This window comes from Neoarius graeffei, chromosome 6 (assembly GCF_027579695.1).
Source record: "Neoarius graeffei isolate fNeoGra1 chromosome 6, fNeoGra1.pri, whole genome shotgun sequence".
In the NCBI taxonomy this organism is placed as follows: Eukaryota; Metazoa; Chordata; class Actinopteri; order Siluriformes; family Ariidae; genus Neoarius; species Neoarius graeffei.
Window position 1 is genome coordinate 6,669,866 of NC_083574.1, and position 19,555 is coordinate 6,689,420.

Below are 19,555 nucleotides of genomic sequence, written 5' to 3' on the forward strand. Positions count from 1 at the left end.
AATTAAATGCTCAAAATTGGGATACTTAAGAGGCTTCCAGGGTGAGTCACTTCTCGAGACGCAGCAGTTTGTCCGGCATGAAGAAGATTCCTCACCTCAGGGGAGTGTGTGCATGCATGTGTGTGTGTGTGTGTGTGTGTGTGTGTGTGTGTGTGTGTGTGTGTGTGTGTGTGTGTGTGTGTGTGTGTGAGTTTCTCTTCACTTTGTTAACACAACATGGTTTTCACTACGGATTTGGCTCTGTAAAGAAATCCAAGTTGCGTTACATAAATACCAGGATTGTAGACACAATAGATCAGACCTTTCCTGATGAATGGAAATGTTTCCATCATACTTTCTACATGTGTATACTGACCAAAGTGGAGCAAAGATATGAAGTTTATCTTATCACGAGACAGCGAAGCAAATGAGAAGATAAATTTCATGTCCACACCACCGTGTAACGTTCGTTACATTATCTGGACACATCCATGCGAGTTCATCAAAAGAATTTGAGTTTTGAACTGGCTCACCATTTTGACAACACACGGGATCATCGTCAGAGTGAAATATCAGGACGCTTTTTCGATGGAACAAAAACATGTGTTCTATTCCCTTCTAGCAGGTTTCATTCATTTGGTTTGACAGCATGCAATATTGTTAGCATATCGCTTATCCTATGTGTATTACGTCACTCTACTCAATGGAGAATGAGCGTTGAATATGGTTTACGATATTGCATGGAAGGTTGTCAAGACAACATGACGTCACACGTCGGAGATGTAAAACTTCCGCACGAGCTAGCGAGCGACTGGGACAATTTGTAAACAAATATGGCTGCCAGGCTTGCTTCGCTTTGATAAATACGGAAGATTTTGAAAGAATTTTGAAAGAGAAAGATGCATTGAACACCCAAAAGGAATGTGTTTGTATAATAATAATAATAATAATAATAATAATAATAATAATAATGGCTTTTTTTCTTGATATATCAGATATATTTCATTCAGCTACTCGTCTTTAGTATATATCTGATATACCACTCAACGCCAGCCAATATTGTTTAAATATATCACTCAGATCCGCAATGTATTTCGTATAAAAAATGCGAGTTTTTCAACCCGAGAAGATAAACTTCATATCTTCAAGCCCACGTGTGACTTTCTTTTTATTATATCGACACATTCACAAACAAAAAGGACCCAAATTTGTCAAAACAACTCACTCATCGATTTCCTCACGAGTCACATATAGAGATTGATGTCCCGGTTTTGGTTCTCCATGTCCCGGATGGAGCTCGTATGAAAAATACGAGTGGTGTATTTCCCAGTAAAACTCTCACATCCATATAAAATAACCTATTATCTCATCTCATTATCTCTAGCTGCTTTATCCTGTTCTACAGGGTCATAGGCAAGCTGGAGCCTATCCCAGCTGACTACGGGCGAAAGGCGGGGTACACCCTGGACAAGTTGCCAGGTCATCACAGGGCTGACACATAGACACAGACAACCATTCACACTCACATTCACACCTACGCTCAATTTAGAGTCACCAGTTAACCTAACCTGCATGTCTTTGGACTGTGGGGGAAACCGGAGCACCTGGAGGAAACCCACGCGGACACGGGGAGAACATGCAAACTCTGCACAGAAAGGCCCTCACCGGCTACGGGGCTCGAACCCGGACCTTCTTGCTGTGAGGCGAAAGCACTAACCACTACACCACCATGCCACCAATAACCTATTATGATGCTTATATTCATATTCATAACACATTTTACCATGAATACCAAATAAACTCTCTCTCTTTCTCTCTCTCTCTCTCTCTCTCTCTCTCTCTCTCTCTCTCTCTGGATTAATTCATTTGTAATTTGGCCATACTCTAAAAGAATAATCATTATTACATGTTATAATATATTCATAACGCATTATAGACATTGTTATAAATGTTTAATAAAAGGCATTATGGTTTCTAGCATTGTCTATAATGGTTTTATTAAGAAAGAAAGAAACATATCAGGCTTATGAGACATTATATCACCATTACAGTGTATATTTCCATAATGCATAATGGTGATATAATGTATTATAAACACTACTTCAATGTATTAATGCACTATAACCATTGCTATGAACTGTAATGCATTTCCATACATAATTATAACAAAATGGACAGTATAATGCATTATGACATGTTATGAATGTGTTTTGAGTGACCTTCATGGAAAGTCATATCTATTTCTTGAAAAAATTTTTAAAAGGCATTTCTTGTGACGCACCGTAGAAAGTTGCTGAGTGTTGTGATGATGCGTGATACAGATGATAATGTAACTATAATACCTCATGAATGCTTTATAACATGATATGACTCTGCTCATGGATCATTATAACTCTGACCTTCATGGAAATGGCTTCGACCCACTCAGTAGCGCAGTTTATGAGTTCTTATATTCGGGGCATGTTTATGATTCATCCAACAGGTTAAAACGCTTGAAGCTTCTTTGGATGTCCCTCTGATGAAATCCTTAAAGGTTCCATCCAGAACCCTATGACAACCCAATTAGGAGGCAACAAAGAACAAAGAAGAATTGCACGAAGAACCTTTCAAGAATCCTCCAGAACCATTTCCAGGTACACTGTAAGCCCGGACTTTGTATTTAATTAAATGTTTTAATTACAATGTACGTAAAAATTAAAGTTTGATTGCATTACTAAAAAATATTAAGTATATTCTACTAATTTGTACACATAGTCAAAAGTGTTAATAAGTTTAAGTTGAATGGCCTTAAAATTCTAAGTTTTAGTCATGACCACGCCTCTTTTTTAATCTGCGCAGAGTTGTGAAGCCGCCATTTTAACTTTCACAGATCAGCAGCAGTTACGTGAGGTTTGGTAAAATTCAGAGTGAGCTTCAGCCAACGTTTCTTCTCTGAACTTAGTATTTTGGATCCTGACTGTCGGTGGGAATGTTTGTTTTAACTTTAAGAGCAGTGGAAATCGCGTGTTTTACAGTTTGATAGTTACAGGTGGTATTTTACCAATTTCACGTCATTTTCATCTGTTGGCTAAGTTGCTTTTGTCACTGTGGAGAGCTCTCTGGATTTGGAATGAGACACTTTTTTTTTTGAAAACTTTTCGGATAATGTAAGTATACAGCGTCCCGCTGGCAGTACGGGGAATGTTAAGGGGCTACGTATTAATGTTAGCACATATCTGGTTAAAGAAAAAACATGTTTCATGTTTCAATGTTTATTGTGCACTTCTTGTTAATAAAATACAAATGCAATGGAAAAACTTTATACACTGTCATTTGTTTTATTGCTTTAACAGGTAAATCGAATTCTTGTTAAGTTGAAATGTAAAGTATAATCACTAAAGATGAATTCTAGGAAAGTTTAAATATTAAGTTCAATCAAATAAACATATTTCAGTTTAATGTACTATAAATTTCAAGGCAACCAGTTTCCCAACACTGTTTGAGTAAATACAACTTATCAGGCTTTTAAGTACAAAAAACTTAAAATGGTTAGTTCATGCTGCATGGTAAAGCAATTTACATTTACAAGACATCTGAAGTTTAATGTACTATAAATTTCAAGGCAACCAGTTTCCAAACACTGTTTGAGTAAACTCAACTTATCAGGGTTTACAGTGTACTAAGATGGCTGAGCTAAACTTGAAACGACAGGTTTTATTTATCGGGAAGAAAATATAAAGGGCTTTTAGAATCTGTGAGTGATTAATGATCCATGAGAACTCTTCTAGAACCTTTTTTTTCTGTAAGTAGACCAAGGAGGTTACCAAGAACCAGATTAGTTAATGTGAAACTTGTCATTTTAAATTAACTAATCTGGCTCTCAGTAACCTACTTGGTCTACTTGGCCTATACTTGAGGAAAGTTCTTCATGGGCTCTTTAAGAGGTTATTGGGTGATTAAAGGTTCTGAGGTTTTCAAAAAGGTTCTACTTGGAACATATGGTTCAACAAAGAAGGGCAAGGATACGAGTCCAAAGTTATTTTGAAGAGTGTAAAACAAAAAAAAAACAGCATTATTATCTCATCTCATCTCATTATCTCTAGCCGCTTTATCCTTCTACAGGGTCGCAGGCAAGCTGGAGCCTATCCCAGCTGACTACGGGCGAAAGGCGGGGTACACCCTGGACAAGTCGCCAGGTCATCACAGGGCTGACACATAGACACAGACAACCATTCACACTCACATTCACACCTACGGTCAATTTAGAGTCACCAGTTAACCTAACCTGCATGTCTTTGGACTGTGGGGGAAACCGGAGCACCCGGAGGAAACCCACGCGGACACGGGGAGAACATGCAAACTCCACACAGAAAGGCCCTCGCCGGCCCCGAGGCTCGAACCCAGAACCTTCTTGCTGTGAGGCAACAGCGCTAACCACTACACCACCGTGCCGCCCCCAGCATTATTATGAAATTTTATATTATTATTATATATATTTAACAGTTATTCCACGAAATCGAGTCGTACATGAGCTGATAGCCAACGAGGTGCATAGCACCGAATGGAATAACTGTTTTATTCTATCCACATACACTGGATTTTGAGAAACAGCGTATTTTTATTTTTATTTTTTGCAAATTCGATAAATAAAACCGTTATACAAAATGTCCGACAAAATCATTTCAGCTTACAATGTAAACAAACCAGTGAAATGACAGGAGCAATTTGTGAAAAATGCGATGATGATAATAATTCTAATAATTCTTGAGAATTAAAAAAAAAGATCTGTTCTAAAGCCTAGGTCACAACCGGACGTACAATTTTTTGGCCGTGCGATTTTTGGCGTTTCCCAAATCGCTGCGGTTTTTTTTGTTCGTGGAGAAAGACGCACGTTGGCCGTAAGTTTGTCTTGCAACCTGAAAAAAACGTAAGCGCCCGTAGAGTTTGTTTGACATGACAAAGAACCTCTGCGGCCAGTCTACGGCTCAAAAATCAGCACGTCATGCTCGTGCCCTCCGTGCGTTTCACGCGCACCCTCCGTGCGTTTCTTGCGTTTTTTGCACGTAGACCGGCTGTAGGAGCACGTACGGCCGGTTGTGACCGAGGCTTTACCATTAAATACTTTCATTCCATATTTTGTTACTTTTTTTGTATTTTTTGTGGTTTTGATTTCGAGTAGAGTTTTTATTTCGTCCTCGGTTGGTTCAGCAACACGCTCCACCATTTTGTTTTTCTTCTTCTTCTTCTTCTTTAGGGTTTTTTGGCGGTTGGCAAACCAACTTAAAGGTGCATTACCGCCACTGACAGGGCTGGAGTGTGTAACAGGAGATATTAGGGATGGGAACAAACCTGTATTCTTTTAGCTATGTCTGTTTCTTTTAAATACTCGATAACAAAGCCACCATTTTGTTTTTCTCTTCTCACGGTACATGAGCTGATATCCTAGTAGTAGAGTAGCCAATCAGAGTGCATGATTGCTCATATCCAGTGAATGTGGATAGAATAATTTTAGGTATATTCACTACAGCATGTACTGTACATAATATTTTATATACATAAGTTGACTTCTTTTTCTAGGAATTAGGTTCTTGCTGTTTTTCCTTCAACAAAATGGCACCAACTGTACGATTTTAAGAGTGTAATAGTTAAATTATGAGTTTACTCTTTTTTATTGAAAATAAAATGAGTGCACTCACTTCCTTTGCCACATTTTTGTACATATAAGGCAATTTGAGGTTGTTAGTTTGTTTTTTTCATGAATCAAATGACTTCAAAATCTGTTCAGTTCCTGTAAACAAACACATAGAGTAGGAGCAATATCGGTGCCAAAAAAAACAACATTCTGCTTAGTTTACCTGCTTATAGAGGTCTAAGTATCGTAAATTAATTATGTGTAGTTTAGTTATGTGTAGTTTCTTGCATGAGTTCATAAATCTTCAGACTTGACCACGGATTTTTAATGCATCTATTATGTTTACATGTTGTTGTTGTTGCCTTATCATGCTTCTTAATGTCGTCAGCCTTAAAATCCAGGACATCTAACATGAATTCTTTGGATTAACATTTAAAGGAGAACTGAAGTCATTTTCAACTTGCTTTATTTCTTAATTAACGTGTTATTCAATTACGTTCTCGGTTTTAGTAACCTTATATCGTGACTCGTATTGGCAACTAATTGCAATTAAATATTATACTTATCGGCCTGTTCGGTTTTTAGCCATGTTGAATTTGGTTCATTTGGTCCACGGCAGGCGTCGCTTATCCGCGCGATCTTCACGAGACTTGTGCGAGACTTCGAAACATGAAGAAGTGTCAGCCAGGTGTCAGTGCCGCCACTTTGAAAACTGTTTTCCAAACGAAATATTGCACAAAAACGAGTTTAAATGACGATTACTGCCTACTTTTTTCAAACTTTCCTGAAACTTCCGGCTTGATTACATCAGCATTCGAAAGAGGGCTCGCGCGTCTTTTTTTACAACATTGGCAGATGTTCGTCACTTTGATTTCTGCTGTACGTTTTACTTCCGTCCTATGATGTCTAGCACAGGTCTCAACAAATCTCGTTTATGTCCATTGCTTTGACATATGGACTGATGTATTACAGAGCATGTTTCAAACACTCATAACTTGCTATAGCAGCGACAAAATAGCGATCAAAAATGTGTTCCTGTATTTAATAAAATGAGATAAATAGAATTTCGATAATAAAAAATTTGCCTTCAGTTCTCCTCTAAATCCATATGTATGATTGTGCTTCCTGTTTAACACCAAAACCCAATAAGCTTTACACACCTTCCCTAATTCACCTCGATAATTAATGGACTATGAAGTGCTCATTCCCGCTTACTTCTACAAAAAACATCTGCCGGCTGATTAATCCCCATATCAAATCGAGCCTAACAAAGAAACGAGCTCGAGCTTTTAAACTTGCCATTTCGGTCTAATACATGGCCCATTACCAAATGGCCATCCATCATTTGTGTCACTCTCCAGATTTGGAGTGGAGGCTCCATCAGCGGTGCCATGGCGCTCTCTCTCTCTCTCTCTCTCTCTCTCTCTCTCGGCCCCCGATGCCTGCCATCCATGCCAGGCTAATGTGTTTACCTGACTATACGCACCAGCGGAAAAGCCTCAGAGAGCCTCAAGAGCGGCTCGAGCCAACAAGCTGGATGTATTTCTGCAGCGTCACACTGAACAATTTTTGAAAAGCCTTTTTTTTCCTTCCTCTGTGGTTCACTGTGAAGGAACAACAAATACAACGCATTCATCTTGTCTGGAGAAACATGTAACTGGTTTAATATGCATTTGTGATATATCGATACTATATGTTTAACCCTTAAAGATCTCAGCTTAATATACAGCTATTCGTCTTATTCATTTGTTTTCATTCAGTGAGTAACAGAAGACTGATAAATGAAGGTACTGCAAGTTTAAAGGGTTAAACAACTTTATAATTAGTGTAGTTTATTGATTTTTTTTCGTGAGTAAAGGAAAAGAGCCACAAAAAAATGCAAAGAGAGGAAGGACTAAAGTTGAAGCGAAGTGTTTTGAGTGTTTAAGTGATTAATGAGTTTTTCATCATTTTTTTCATCATGACAAAAAAGTGCACTTACTTTTGGAAAATGTTCAAATCTTTGTGTTAATATTAACATGTTAGGAAATTCAGGATTATAATTTCTATCATGTCATAACTTTCAGAAGGATTTCTACAGCAGATATGACACAAACAAATTAACAATCTAACAATCCACATTTGATGTTTTTTGTTATTTTTGGAAGGAGTCTCCAGTGTCAGCCCTATGTAAAGCTGTAACTGTACGACTTGCACTTGACTGCTTTTTCTTTTTTCTTTTTCTTTGCATTATTAACTTCAAGAAAGAGAAATAAAGAGACGCTGGTGTTTATAGGTGTTATAAATGATAACAAGCACTAACTTGCACAATACTTAAATGTAACCCTAAACATATATATATATATATATATATGTGTGTGTGTGTGTGTGTGTTATGTGTATATATATATATATATATATATATATGATATTTCTTTTCTCTTATTAATAAAACTGTAATCTCTGGCAAATTCTCAATTCTATTAGAAAAAATACAACACTTCAGGATGGAACCAGATATTGTTGATTACTTTCACATAACTGCATTCCCTCAAGTGTTTTATTCCTAACTTGAATCCACTTCCTGTAGTAATATTTAACATTTATTGAACGAAATCAAGTATCAGCTCAGGTATGACGAGATTGAGTGGAATAATTGTTTTATTCTATCCACATTCGCTTGAGTTTAAGAAACGGAGCATTTTTATTTTTACTTTTTTGCAAATTCGATAAATAAAAGCATTATACAAAACGTCCAACAAAATCATTTCCACTTAGAATGTAAACAAACCAGTGAAATGACAGAAGCAATTTGTGAACAATGAGATAATAATAATAATAATAATAATAATAATAATAATAATAATAATAATAATAATAGTTCTTGAAAAATTAAAATAAAAAAGGATACGTTCTTACCAATACATCAAATACTTTCATTCCATATTTTGTTGCTGGGTTTTTTGTGGGGATTTTTTTTGTATTTTTGGGGTTTTGTTTTTGAGTAGAGTTTTTAATTCGTCCTCAGTTAGTTCAGCAACATGTGTGGCCATTTTTTTTCTCTACCCATGGTATATGAGCTGATATCCTAGTAGTAGAGTAGCCAATCAGAGCACACGATTACTCATATCCAGTGAATGTGGATAGAATAATATTATAATATCCATCAAACACAATTAACAATGGTCTTGAAGGTGATTTAGCTTCACAAGCATGTCCAGGTCATGACAGGTCACTATTTCCTTTAATCCGCCATAGCAACATGCAAAAAAAAAAACCCAAAAAACAAATAAACATCACGCTTTTACTCAACAAGATAGGTCACTTTTACTCAACAAGGCATGGAATACAGATATAAACGTGTTTTTACCACATATGAAATAAAGGACGATTCTCAGAAAGTAAACAGCATTGATGTGGGCCTTTAATTTGAGCGTAATCTCAGGACTTTAGTCGGAATTAAGGAGATTTGAAGAGCAACTGCGGTGTACACTGATTACTTAATAACACGGTGATAAACACAGCCATAAATCAGGCTCCATGACGGACCGTACAATTCAGGGAAAATGGCCCAAAATGAGAGCTGCTGCCTCTTTCATTGTGTCAGAACGTTAGTTACAGAGAAGGGTGTCAGGCTGTGTTCACAGTTCGCTAATGAGCTCCTGCGCTTAATCTTCAAACGGAGATGGAACAAACATGAAGTAAACTGTCGAACATCTGCACACGTTTATTTAGTAAAGCTAACTAAGGCTCTCATTCAACACTTGTGCAGTAATAACCGTCCAGCGCAGGCAGGACATTGCGTTTTAATCACAGGCGCAGGCCGCTGTGGCTTACTCGGTTTAGGTTTAGGTTTAGCACTGACGTCCTGCGTAATATTTAGGAGCTAAATTTGAAGGGCTTGAGAACTTTGGGTTTCTTGCATCTGGTGTCGAGGAGATGGATTTGTTGTTGTTGTTGTTGTTGTTGTTGTTGTTGTTGTTGTCATTTTAAATGAACATAGGAACAATTCATGAACAAAAAGAAGACAGAGGAAAATATACGAGAAGGACGTTTATTTGGAGGAATAAATATATCCGAAGATATTCGGTGACATATTTCCTTTGAATGCAAAAATATATTGAATTTTAATTTAGCACCTCACTCTCTTTCTGTCTCCCACTGGCTTTTAGCAGGTCGTAGCTCTTTTCCTTCCTTGCGTGACTCTGTAATATAAACACACTTGGGGATATGACTCATCACTATGTATTCAATCAATCACAAGATATAAACAGACGCAGGGATCAAGGGTCAATGGTCTGAAGCATGACCTGATGCTGTAACCTGGAGCTGGTACTTCACATACTTGCACTTCCTTCAATCTCTGGATCAGGGTCAAGTCTGAGACGTGGCGAGAGATCATTGGACCTAAAAAAAAAAAAAGTATAGATTTTTTTTTAAAAATAACAAATTAAAAAAGCAAGAAAGATAAAAATTTAACCCATTGGACTTGGCCAGACTTCTCAGGGCAGTGAGTGACGTAGTTTAAGATAAATAACTGATTAATAAGGTAAGATTTTAAGATCATTGTGTTAACATACACACCAGAAAGGTGTGATATATATATACTGTGTGTGTTTGTTTATATATATATATATATATATATATATATATATATATATATATATATATAGTGCTCATTTTTCCTCGCTGTAAAGTAAAATGCTTTTTTTTTTCTAAATGTTCAGACTCAGGCCGTGTTTTAGGAGCAGCGGTGGTGGCGGAAAAAGGGAGGGAAGCGCTTCCCGACTTGGAGCCCATCTGAAGAGGGGCCAAACATAATCCAGCATCAATCCTGCTCCTGTCAGAGAGCACTCTCGCGGCTTTTCCAGCACCATTGTTATAGAGCAGGCCAACGGAAAGAGGCCTGGAGCAGGTGGAAATAAAAAGCCTTTTGACGGGTTCAGGCTAAGATTCCCCGTGTGCGCCATGTGACATTTACACAAACGGCAGGGAGCAGGCGCAGGCTGTCGACACGTCTGGAGACGTGTGTGCGTGTGTGGGTGCTTTCGTGATCTTGCGCACACACACACACAGATGCACAGACAGACAAACATGCAAAATTTGTCTCGTCGTGACCTCTGAACCTGCATTTTATTCCACAACAGGCTTCAAGTCTCATTTCTAGCTGTAGGATAATAAAGAGAGAACGAGATGTTATGCGAATGTATGTACAAGTTTATATGTCATAAAAAACAATCACATGATGGGAAATTTACGTGTGTGTGTGTGGGTGGGTGGGTGGTTTTTAGACAATTCATATATTATGTTATATGTTATGCTTTGACACCTTTTCACATGCACTGCATCCATTTTGTTTTTTCACATCATTGTTTCCCAAATGATTCATTTTTCCCCATGAATCATTTCCATAAGATTTGATTTGCATATGATTCTCTTTTTTACATTACTGATTAAGTACAAATCACATATGATATGTATATTTTGACATTTCATCTATTTTCTGTATATTTCTATACATTTATGTTATATTACTATTTGACTGTTTTCCAAGTGATTTGTTTAGTTACACACCTGATTCTTACAGATGATTCGCTCGTTTTCAAGTGACTCCTTCCACATTAATCCTTAATTCATTTATTTTCATATGTATTTTTTTTTTACATATAACTTATTGACCACAAATGACACATGAAGTTTTTTTTTTTTTTTTTTTTTTTGGGGGGGGGGTTTCAGTTGATTCATTTATTCATTTTTTCTCATGATTCATCTATTTTCATGTGTGATTTTTTTTTTCCACCAAGCAATTGATTCATTTCCTTACACATGCACTTTTTACACATGCACTTTTTACTTTTTACTTTTTAGCTGAGACAAACACACTTGCTTTTTCTTAAGGTGTATTTTTCACATGAAGAGCGAGTTTTATTTGTCAAGTGATCACATCATCTTCATCAGGTGATTTTTTTTTTAAGCTGTGACATTTCCGTACTTTGAGGATGCGATATTTCCATCAGGGTGTTGGGTCAGTGACAGTGAGTACTGAGTACTATCATTGTTCATGTCCATACTGTATGAATGCTGTGTAAAGTATGTGCAGAAATGATCCGAATGCAATTCAACAGCATGTTCCATGGAAGCTGGAGAACATCTGCGAACTCTCAGCTATAAAACTGAAGAGCATTCTCTTGCCTCTTTGAGTAATATTTACTATGTTTAGCTGTGGTATGTCCTGAAAATCTTCGCTTCTCATCGAGCCTGTTGTCTCTAATTTAGAAAAATAGATCTGGCTCGCTCTTACGCCATCTTTCTCTCTTTCTCTCTTCCTCTCTTTCTCTCTCTGTCTGCATGTGGAGTGCTGCGCCTTGGCGTGCTCCATGATACATGATGCCAGTTTGTTCTGATGCATCACTTGGACCCCCTTTGAAGCAGGAAATGCTCTCAGACCCCTTTTTTTCCCACCCTGGCCTTTTGCTGCTGAGACCAGCCATTACAATCCTGCTTACATTCCATTACAATACTGAAGGAATTTTACTTTTCTGATAGCCACATGCCAAAAAAAAAAAATCACTGCAACAACATCAACATGGACATGCTTTTAGTTTCGATATTATACATTTTTATGAAGTCATAATGCATATTATGTGGATATTATTCACAGGAATAAAAACATTTCACAACATTTGGTACCTGTTCAATATATATTTGACTTCTAATACTATTTGGATGTTTATTCATTCTTGGACATTATGCATATTTATAGTCGAGTGCAAAAGTTTGTGCATCCTTATGACAAAAGACAATCACGTGTTCTGTCGCAGTGAATCACGATCCTTCATTCGGACATAAATTAATGCAAATATGTTAAATTACTCATAGTAGTAGTAAAAAAAATTACATTCATTTAAAATTTTCTGGATGTCATGTAAATATTCTATAGTGGCATTTTAATAGAAAGGCTCTCACATATACATCTTTTGGAACAAGATTAAACATTATACATTTAACTTGTATTTGTTTATTTTTATGTCATGGGTTGCTGTCTTGTTGCTTTCAGGATGCATCCATGTTTCATTGTTAACTTTCTGGATTGGACTTTTATTAATTGTCAAATAAAGGCATGGGTTTTTGGGGGTTTTTTTCTTACATTTTTCCCACCTGGAAACTATATGGGGGGTGTATATTTTTGCACTCAAATGCATTACATTTTCATACATCCTCCTATAAGTGTGTGTGTGTGTGTGTGTGTGTGTGTGTGTGTGTGTGTGTGTGTGTGTGTGTGTGTGTAAGAAAAAAATATATATTACAGTGGGGCAAAAAAGTATTTAGTCAGCCACCAATTGTGCAAGTTCTCTCACTTAAAAAGATGAGAGAGGCCTGTAATTTTCATCATAGGTACACTTCAACTATGAGAGACAAAATGAGGGAAAAAAAATCCAGAAAATCACATATTCTGGTTTTTAAATAACTTATTTGCAAATTATGGTGGAAAATAAGTATTTGGTCAATAACAAAAGTTCATCTCAATACTTTGTTATATACCCTTTGTTGGCAATGACAGAGGTCAAACGTTTTCTGTAAGTCTTCACAAGGTTTTCACACACTGTTGCTGGTATTTTGGCCCATTCCTCCATGCAGATCTCCTCTAGAGCAGTGATGTTTTGGGGCTGTCACTGGGCAACACGGACTTTCAACTCCCTCCAAAGATTTTCTATGGGGTTGAGATCTGGAGACTGGCTAGGCCACTCTAGGACCTTGAAATGCTTCTTACGAAGCCACTCCTTCGTTGCCCGGGCGGTGTGTTTGGGATCATTGTCATGCTGAAAGACCCAGCCACGTTTCATCTTCAATGCCCTTGCTGATGGAAGGAGGTTTTCACTCAAAATCTCACGATACATGGCCCCATTCATTCTTTCCGTTATACGGATCAGTCGTCCTGGTCCCTTTGCAGAAAAACAGCCCCAAAGCATGATGTTTCCACCCCCATGCTTCACATTAGGTATGGTGTTCTTTGGATGCAACTCAGCATTCTTTCTCCTCCAAACACGACAAGTTGAGTTTTTACCAAAAAGTTCTATTTTGGTTTCATCTGACCTTCTCCCAATCCTCTTCTGGATCATCCAAATGCTCTCTAGCAAACTTCAGACGGGCCTGGACATGTACTGGCTTAAGCAGGGGGACACGTCTGGCACTGCAGGATTTGAGTCCGTGGCGGCGTAGTGTGTCACTGATGGTAGCCTTTGTTACTTTGGTCCCAGCTCTCTGCAGGTCATTCACTAGGTCCCCCCGTGTGGTTCTGGGATTTTTGCTCACAGTTCATGTGATCATTTTGACCCCACGGGGTGAGATCTTGTGTGGAGCCCCAGATCGAGGGAGATTATCAGTGGTCTTATATGTCTTCCATTTTCTAATAATTGCTCCCACAGTTGATTTCTTCACACCAAGCTGCTTACCTATTGCAGATTCAGTCTTCCCAGCCTGGTGCAGGTCTACAATTTTGTTTCTGGTGTCCTTTGACAGCTCTTTGGTCTTGGCCATAGTGGAGTTTGGAGTGTGACTGTTTGAGGTTGTGGACAGGTGTCTTTTATACTGATAACGAGTTCAAACAGGTGCCATTAATACAGGTAACGAGTGGAGGACAGAGGAGCCTCTTAAAGAAGAAGCTACAGGTCTGTGAGAGCCAGAAATCTTGCTTGTTTGTAGGTGACCAAATACTTATTTTACCGAGGAATTTACCAATTAATTCATTAAAAATCCTACAATGTGATTTCCTGTATTCTTTCCCCCCATTCTGTCTCTCATAGTTGAAGTGTACCTATGATGAAAATTACAGGCCTCTCTCATCTTTTTAAGTGGAAGAACTTGCACAATTGGTGGCTGACTAAATACTTTTTTGCCCCACTGTATATATACACACACACACACACACACACACACATACTGTACACACACTACAGAATACATTCCCATTTGATGTTCAACTTTTTTTTAAATTAGATAAACTGTAAAATAAAGTCTTTGTTGTTTGTTTGTTTGTTTGTTTGTTTGTTTGTTTGTTTGTTTGTTTGTTTGTTTGTTTGTTTGTTTGTTTTTCTCAGAGCATGTCACTGATTCTGCACTGTGTTCATGTTGAATCTGTAGTCGTTCTATAGGTGGATTTAAAAATAGTCGAGTTTGGAGAGGAAGACCTTTAGGGACCGAAAACCGGCACCGCACCGCGACATCTTCTATTGTTGTGAACTGTTTGGGAATTCTTAATTGCTTTTTCCGAATCGCCTCCCCTGCAGGAAAATCCTCCTTCAGAGGTAGAGAGTGGGGACAAGCCACTGGATTACACAAATACTGAGCGTATGGAGAACTGGATCCTTCTCTCATCTGCCTCAAATCAGTCTGACCCAAATTAGTCTAACCTGCACCACAGAAGTGCGTGGGTGTCTTCTCGTTCCCCTTCTTCTTCTTCTTCTTCTTCTCTCTCTCTCTGTCTCGGCCTGTGTCTGTCTTTCCCGCTATTGCTTTGTCTCATCATTCCCTCGTTCCCTGGAAACAGTGTTGTGGCTCACAGTAGATGCACGCCTGTGGTGTTGATGTCTTGATACCATGGGAAAGTAAAAAGTAAAAACACAGAGAGAGAGAGAGAGAGAGAGAGAGGTGTCTGTATTACGGTGGTTTTTCTGGGCCACAAATTGCAACAGTACACCTTTCTATTCAGACCCCTAAATTATCTGAAAAGACAGGAAACGCTGACAGACAGTATGGTCAAAGCCAAAGCCAAAGCAAAGGCCAAGACGGCAAAAGTTGGAAAAAGAGATCTAAACATATTTACTGTGTGTGAATAAATATGACCTTTAAAGGTGATTGGTATTGTTGAATCTGTCTTTGCTTTGAGGTTTTTTTTGTTGTTGGTGGTGTTTTTTTTTTTAAATAAGAGACTTCAGTTTATATAATGACCGTTTGAAAAGCGGTCCATTCAGCATTTTATTTCAGAGAAGGATTTGTGAGCAATTAAAAGCAATAATGGACAATTTAAAAAGTTGCACAGAATGTTAACAAAGATTCAAGAAAAGATGCAAAGATATTTTTGCAATGCTTTTTTTTCCAAATAGTAAATCCAGCTGTGTCACAATGAATAGCCTAATAAAATGAATACAATATACAAACATACAAGAAAAAAATCTACTCAACATTAATTTGAAACTCTTTCACACCTTTGTCTCAGGTGAGCACTTGATTTTTAAGCTTTTTTGTTTATTTTGGGGTTGTTGTTTTTTTCTTTTTGCATTTCTTTATATTTTAATTTTCCCTGGTCTTGATGCACATTTTACAGCTGTAGATTTGCAACCTCATAATTATTATTATTTTTTTTTACTTTTATCATCATTGCAATTTTAGCAAAGAATTTGAACAAACTATTTCCCCCCTTTGCAAAGCCTGAAGCACTCAAAGCGTATTACTAATCGTCTCAGAGCTGCCAACTCTTCACCACTTAGACTTTATTTATTTGACTTATTTTAAATTCATGAAACAAATGTCTCCCCCTGTCAAAATCATATTTGTGAACAGACAAATATAGCACACCTTCGTCATTTTCTTTCACTTGGATTTAGATTTTTTTTTGTTTTGTTTTGTTTTGTTTTTTAGGTTGTCGCATGAACATCATGAACGTGTTTACAATTATTGATTTTTAAAAAAGAAATTAAATAAAATGAAATAAAATAAAATATGCAACAAATATTTGAGCCTGGTTAACCCTTAAGGAGCACTGAATTGATCACTGATTGAAATTATTTATAAATTGTAATAAGTTATATTTTAAAAAAGAAAAGATGTACCATATAACACCAAGAATAAACTTTATTTATTTATTTATTTATTTATTTATTTATTTATTTAACGTATGAACTGTAAGCAATCCATAAGGATTTTAGGATTTATTACTAAGAAAATACTGTAGATTTAGTTCCTAGTATTAAATTTATTTAATATTATATCTCAGGCCGAATATTACATTTTTTAAAATGTCACAAGTCAATGATAAAGTCCTGACACGCAGTCTGTCTAATTTGGAGCTTTTATTCACCAGGAAACTATTTACAGACAGTGGATTTATTATACTTTAATAAGTGAAATACTGATATTTATTCCTCATTATGAATATTACCTGATGTTTACTAACTAAAAGAGAGCCTGAAATTTCACAATACACTTTTTTTTTTTTTTTGCTTTGTTGAAGTCCAGACAATCATAATCACAATCTGGCTTACATGAATTACTCAATAAAGCCGTGACTTGTGAAAATCATTCATTCGTCCTCTCACAGAGTCACTGTGAATAAAAATCAGTTGAATATTTTATGCTGTAGGGTTTCGATCAACTGTGTTCTCCAAACAAACTAATTTACTGAATGAAATCTTCTCCATTATTGTGCAACGCAGTGTTTCGGGATAATACAAGGTTTGGAAGTGAAAAGAATCTAATAATTTCATTTTTAAACAAAACTCTTGGGCGGTAAAATGAGCTTTTGGGGGGGGGTCAGAGGGACTCGGGGTCATCTCTGCTCTTCAGACTGTGTGTATGTTTTAGTGCAACATCCACTTGATCAATGGCCATGTCACCCACTTCAGACCACCCCGAAGCCTCCTCTCCCTCTCCTCTCCCTCTCCCTCCTCTCTCTCCCTCTCCTCTCTCCTCCTCTCCTCTCTCTCTCCTCTCTCTCCTCTCCTCTCTTTCTCCCTCCTCTCTCTCCCTCTCCTCTCTCTCCCTCCTCTCTCTCTCCCTCTCTCTCCCTCCTCTCCTTTCTCCCTCTCCTCTCCCTCTCTCCTTCTCTCCTCTCTCCCTCTCCTTCTTTTCCTCTATCTCTCCTCCTCTCCTCTCTCTCTCCCTTCTCTCTCCTCTCTCTCCCTCCTCTCCCTCCCTCTCCTCTTTCTCCTCTCCCTCTTCTCTCTCCCCCTCTCCTCTCTCTCCCTCCTCTCTCTCCTCTCTCCCTCTCTCTCCCCCTCTCTTTTCTCCTTCTCTCCTCTCTCCCTCCTCTCTCCTCTCTCTCCCTCTCTCTCTCCTCTCTCTCCTCTCTTCTCTCCCTCCTCTCTCCTCTCTGTCCCTCCTCTCTCCTCTCTCTCCCTCTCTCTCCCTCTCTTTCTCCTCTCTCCTCTCCTCTCTTCTGTCTCTTCTCTCCTCTCTCCTCTCACTCCTCTCCCTCTCCTTTCTCTCCCTCTCTCCTCTCCTCTCTTCTCTCTCTCCTCTCTCTCTCCTCCCTCTCTTCTCCCTCTCCTCCCTCTCTTCTCTCTCTCCTCCCTCTCTTCTCTCTCCTCTCTCTCTTCTCTCTCCTCCCTCTCCCTCCTCTCTTCTCTCTCTCCTCTTTAGGAGAGCTAAAACTATATCTACTTTGTGCCTGATCTGAAACAGAACACAAGCGTGTTCATGATGGAGAAAAACATTGGAGATGTTTGAGATATGATTGTAAATGAGTGTTCAGGACATGAAAAAGTTACTTGTGCAAAAAAAAAGCTTGATGTCTGACATTAGATTAGATTAGATTAGATTAGATTAGATTAGATTAGATTAGATTAGATTAGATTAGATTAGATTAGATTAGATTATCACACTCTCTATTTGTGTGTGTGTGTGTGTGTGTGTGTGTGTGTGTGTGTGTGTGTGTGTGTGTGTGTGTGTGTGTGTGTGTGTGTTGCTGTTGTTTTTTGCAGATGACTGTTATGAAGTGAAGGGCTACTGCATAAAATTAGTTATATGTTGCTATATTACATTACATTAGATTAGATTAGATTAGATTAGATTAGATTAGATTAGATTAGATTAGATTAGATTAGATTAGATTACCACACTGTCTTGAGGCTTTTGTCTGTTTATTGCTGTTGTTTTTGCAGAGGACTGTTTATGAGGTGAAGAGCTGCGTAAAAATAGCTTTGTGTCTCTATACTATATGGTATTAGATTAGATTAGATTAGATTAGATTAGATTAGATTAGATTAGATTAGATTAGATTAGATTAGATTATTCCCATTTGGTCAATGTTTTGTGGTTTGTTTGTGTTTCATTTAGGTTGGTTGGTTGGTTGTATTTTCTTTTGTTTGTTTGTTTGTTTGTTTGTTTGTTTGTTTGTTTGTTTGTTTGTTTGTTTGTTGAAAATAACTGTTAATGAATTATTAAGGGCTACTGTGCAAAAATAGCTTTATATTATATTATATTATATTATATTATATTATATTATATTATATTATATTATATTATATTATATTATATTAGCATTATTAAAAAATTATTTGTTGTTTTAACTTAAAAAGGTTAGTGCAAGGGCTGCCTTAAAATTTTGAGTTCACTGAAATTAATATAGTAAGTTCACAACAATTTAACGTCCTATGTGAATTTCAATGAACTCAAAATTTTAAGGCAGCCCTTGCACTAACTTTTTTAAGTTAAAACAACAAATTATTTTTTACCGTGTATGTATTCAGTAGTTGTGTCTGTTTGGTGGTATTTGGGGAAGAAGAGGATCTTTCTTTCTTTCTTTTCTGAAAATGATTGTTCAAGAAGTGAAAGCTACCAAAATGAGCATTAAGTGCACAAAAACAAAAAAACAATCCACATGGAAATGGCCTTTAATTATATTATATTATATTATATTATATTATATTATATTATATTATATTATATTATATTATATTATAATCAATCGACTATTACAATACTTTTTTTTCCTTTTTCAAATTCGAGTATGTTTATGAGCTCTTCGTGTTCAAGCATCTTTCCAAAAATCTACCCGGAAGCCTCTCTGGAGATTCGGGTGAGACACCCGCTGATCATCCAGAGACCGCCCGTGATTAGTGTGCATTGGCTACATAACACCGTAAAGTGAGTCCCCCCACCACCACCACCACTCGACCCCATACCCCTACCATCCTGCAGAATCCAATCACGAGCCTGTGATAAATGGATGACCCGCTGTAAATGGGCTGCAGTTCAGAAACCGCCAGC

The 19,555-nt window shown here is 37.4% G+C and overlaps 1 long non-coding RNA gene across 1 annotated transcript in view; it reads right to left on the reverse strand.

Moving 5' to 3' along the window:
• Nucleotides 1–9,150: 9,150 nt before the first annotated feature.
• Nucleotides 9,151–19,555, reverse strand: part of LOC132887706 (uncharacterized) — a 14,687-nt gene continuing 4,282 nt past the window's right edge. The window contains exons 2-3 of the long non-coding RNA XR_009654868.1: nt 14,980–15,157; nt 9,151–9,976 (exon numbers count right to left, since the gene is read on the reverse strand). This is a non-coding gene — a long non-coding RNA (uncharacterized LOC132887706). The remainder of the gene's footprint in view (nt 9,977–14,979; nt 15,158–19,555) is intronic.